Genomic DNA, 4,337 nt, shown 5'->3' with positions numbered 1-4,337 from the left:
TTATGGTTGATCTAGAGAGTAGGAAAAATTTGGCCAGACATACATAAAGAGTAGAGTTCCCTGAAAATTTGTAATTGTACTCAGTTGGCAGGGACAGGTAGTGAAAGCTTTGAACCACCCCTTTGCAGGGGAGGTTCATCAATACTGATGGAATGATGCAACAGTAATAGACAAAAGTCCAGAAATGGTGTTTAATTCAATAAATCAAAGCATTGTGAATATTACTAAGTCACTGGCTTCTGTATCTGAGCAAGACATTAATAGAAGAGGAGGTACATCAATAAAAATTTGGTTGATCTCATGGACATACAGAACGACAAGCAGAGGCTAGGATTGTATCTATCAAAGCATCTGCTCTTTCTACCAGGTAAAACCCAGCCATGAAAAGAGAGCACAGCATGCAGGCTGTGTTTACTGTGTAGAGAAAAGGGTTACTGATAGCCTGGTACCTATCATAGGCCATAACTGCCAGTAATAGACACTCAGAATCTCAAAAGACACGGAGGGTGATGAACTGAAGTGCACAGCCAACTGTGGGAATTTATTTCTCTTCAGTTAAAAAAATCTACCAGCATCTTGGGTCCAAATACTGTGGAATACTAGAAGTTACAGAAAGCAAGGTAGCTAAAGAAAAAGTATGTGGGGGTGTGGAGCTGAAAAACCGCAGCTACACTCCATAGTCACAAGGAGGCTGGACGGTAATGAGGGAACAAGCAAGGATGACTGTGTCTCAGTTGGAAAGGGGAATACTAATGGAAGGAAGATAGTAGGAGGAACTTTGTAAGAAGAATGGAGGTGTTAGAGTCGGGTGTGAGGCAGGTCACAGGGTTGGCTAGATGGCCACATGTATATGTAGAAATATGCAACCCATAGGGGCAGCTACAGGACAAGATAGAGACCAGGGATAGGGGAGAACCCCAAACATCAATGGGGTGTCCTTAGCTGTGACTAAACATTGGGAATATAGAGTCTGGGGAGGCTGCCTGCTGTGGCCAGGCAGGAACTCCAGGGGAGCAACAGGGACCCTAACTCATCCTCAAAACTTGTGATCTGAAACATATTCTTTCTACAAAAAAGACAGGGATTTGGGAGGAAGCAAAGACTGGCAGAATGGCCAATGAATAACCAGTCCAACTTGAGACCTATTCCATGGGAAAAAACCAATCCCCAACACTATTAATGATACTCTGTTATGCATGCGACAGGAGACTACCATGGCTGTTCCTTGAGAGACTCAACCTACCAAATGACTCAGACAAAAGCTTACAGCCATGGCCAAACAGTAGATGGAGCTTGGGGACACAAATAGAAGAATAAGAAGAAAGATTGCAGTCCCTAAGGAGATAACAACTCCATAGGAAGACCAACATAGTCAATCAACCATGACTCTTAGGGCTCTCAGAGACAGAGCCACCAAACAAAGAATATACTCAGGTTGGAACTAGGCCTCCCTACTCATATGTATCAGATGTACAGCTTGTTCTTTATGTAGGTACCAAACAAATTGAGAGAGAGCAATACCAAAAGCTATTGCCTGTATGTGGGATATGTTCTAGTTGGGCTGACTTGTCTAGGTGGCCTCAGTGGGAGATGAAGCTGCTAGCCTCACAGAATAGGGGCCTGAAACACTCACACTCAGAGGAGAAGGGGAACATGAGGTAATGATTATCGAATGGAGGTGACCTGGAAGGGGCAATGAACTTGATGAAAAGTGAAATTACACACACACACACACACACACACACACACAGACAGACACACACACAGACACACACACACACACACACACATACACACACACACACACTGAAGAAAACCAATATTTAGATTAGATCTTCTGAAAATTTAATTTTAATCTTATTTACCACAAACTAAGACTGGACTTCAATAACAATAAAAACATCAGAAAGCCCCTAAATGCATGGGAACTGACCAGCTCAACTCAAACTCTACTCAATGATAACATGGTCCAGGAAGAAATAAAGAAATTAAAGACTTTATAGAATTCAATGAAAATGAAGACACATCATACCCAAACTTATGGGATACAGTGAATGAAGAATTAAGAGGAAAATTCATAGCAGAGAGTGCTTTCCTAAAGAAATTGGAGGGATCCCGTAAAAGCAACTTAACAGGACACTTTACAACTCTAGAACAGAAAGCAGCAAACACACGTAAGTGGAGCACACATCAATAAATAGTTAAACTCAGGACTGAAATCAACCAAGTATGATAAAAGAAAAAGAAAATACAAAGAATCAACAAACCAAAAACTGGGTTGTGAGAAAATCAACAAGATAGATAATCCATTGGCCAAACTAACTAAAGGGCATAGAGACACTATCCAAAGTAACAAAATCAGAAATGAAAATGGAAATAACAAAAATGGAGGAAATTAAAAAAAATCATCAGATCTTACCACGAATATATTCAACAAAATTGGAAAATCTAGATGAAATTAATTATTTTATAGACAGGTAACATTTAGCAAAATTAAATCAAGATCAGGTAAACTATCTAAATAATTCTATACCGACTAAGGATAACATGGAAGTAATCATTAAAAACATCCCAAACAAAATATGCCTAGGGCCAGATGGTTTTATTACACAATACTACCAGACCTTTATACTGATACTCCTCAAACTATTTCACAAGATAGAAAACAAAGGAAAATTACCTACTTCATTCTATGAAGCCATAGTCACTCTGATTCATAAACCACCCAAAGACCCAACAAAGAAAGAGAACATCAGGTCTATTTCACTTATGAATGTCTATAAAAATACTCTATAAAATTATTGAAATCTGACAAAAGAACACATCAAAACCATCACTCACCATGATCAAGGAGGCTTCATTCCAGGGAAGCAGAGATGGTTCAATACAGGAAAATCCATCAGAGTAATCCACTATATAATCAAACTCAAGGAAAAATTCACATAATCATCTCATTAGATGCTGAAAAAGCATTCATCAAAATACAATACCCCTTCAGGTTAGAAGTCTTGGAAGGATCAGGAATTCATGGCACATACCTAAACATAATAAAAGTAATAGATAGCAAAACAACAATCAACATCAAATTAAATTAGATGCAACCCCACTGACCTAGTTAGGGTTTTACTGCTGTGAACAGACACCATGACCAAGGTATCTCTTATAAAAACAACATTTAATTGGGGCTGCTTACAGGTACAGAGGTTTAGTCCATTATCATCAAGTTGATAATGGCAGCATCCAGGCAGGCATGGTTCAGTAGGACCTGAGAGTTCTACATCTTCATCTGAAGTCTGCTAGAAGAATATTGACTTCCAGGCAGCTGGGGTTAGGGTCTTAAGCCCATGTCCACAGTGATATACCCACTCCAACAAGGCCATACCTCCTAATAGTACCACTATCTAGGCCAAGCATATACAAACCTTCACACCCATTAAAACCAAGGACAAGACAAGGCTGCCTAATGTTTCTCTATCTACTCAATACAGTACTTGAAGTTCTAGCTAGAGCAATTAGACAACCAAAGGAGGTCAAGGAAGTTCACGCTGAAAATGAGGAAGTCAAAGGATCACTATTGGCCAATGATAAGACAGTATACATAAGCATACCCCTAAATTCCACCAGAGAAGTCCTATAGCTGATAAACAGCTTCAGTGAAGTGGTGGGATATAAAATTAACTCAAACAAATCAGCAGCCTTCTGTTGTAAAAAATGATAAACAGTCTGAGAAAGAAATTAGGGAAATAACACCCTTCACAATAGCCACATATAATATAAAATATCATGCTGTAAATCTTACCCAGCAAGTGAAAGACTTGGTTGACAGGAACTTCAAGTCCCTGAAGAAGAAATCAAAGGAGATTTCAGAAGTTGGAACAATCTCCCCTGCTCATGGATTAGTAGAGTTAACATAGAAAAAATGGCCATTTTAAGCCGGGCGTTGGTGGCGCACGTCTTTAATCCCAGCACTTGGTTGGGAGGCAGAGGCAGGCGGATTTCTGAGTTCGAGGCCAGCCTGGTCTACAGAGTGAGTTCCAGGACAGCCAGGGCTATACAGAGAAACCCTGTCTCGAAAAACCAAAAAAAAAAAAAAAAAAAATGGCCATTTTATGAAAAGTCTACAGATTTAATGCAATGCACATCAAAATTCCAACAAAATTTTTCACAGACATGGAAATAGAAATTCTCATCTTATATGAGAAAACAAAAAACTTAGAATAGCAAAAACAATTCTCAACAATAAAAAATCATTTTTTGGGAGGTGGGGGAGGAAACACTGTCCCTGACCTCAAACTGTACTACAAAGCAATGATAGAGACCACATGATATTGGTACAG

The 4,337-nt window shown here is 39.3% G+C and overlaps 1 pseudogene; it reads right to left on the bottom strand.

The window, feature by feature from the left end:
• Positions 1-1,273, bottom strand: LOC114637450 (annotated as a pseudogene).
• Positions 1,274-4,337: the final 3,064 nt, after the last annotated feature.

Source organism: Grammomys surdaster, unplaced genomic scaffold, assembly GCF_004785775.1.
Source record: "Grammomys surdaster isolate TR1022 unplaced genomic scaffold, NIH_TR_1.0 125284, whole genome shotgun sequence".
In the NCBI taxonomy this organism is placed as follows: Eukaryota; Metazoa; Chordata; class Mammalia; order Rodentia; family Muridae; genus Grammomys; species Grammomys surdaster.
The sequence above is the reverse complement of the archived record's forward strand: the minus strand, read 5'-3'. Positions and strand labels throughout refer to the sequence as shown.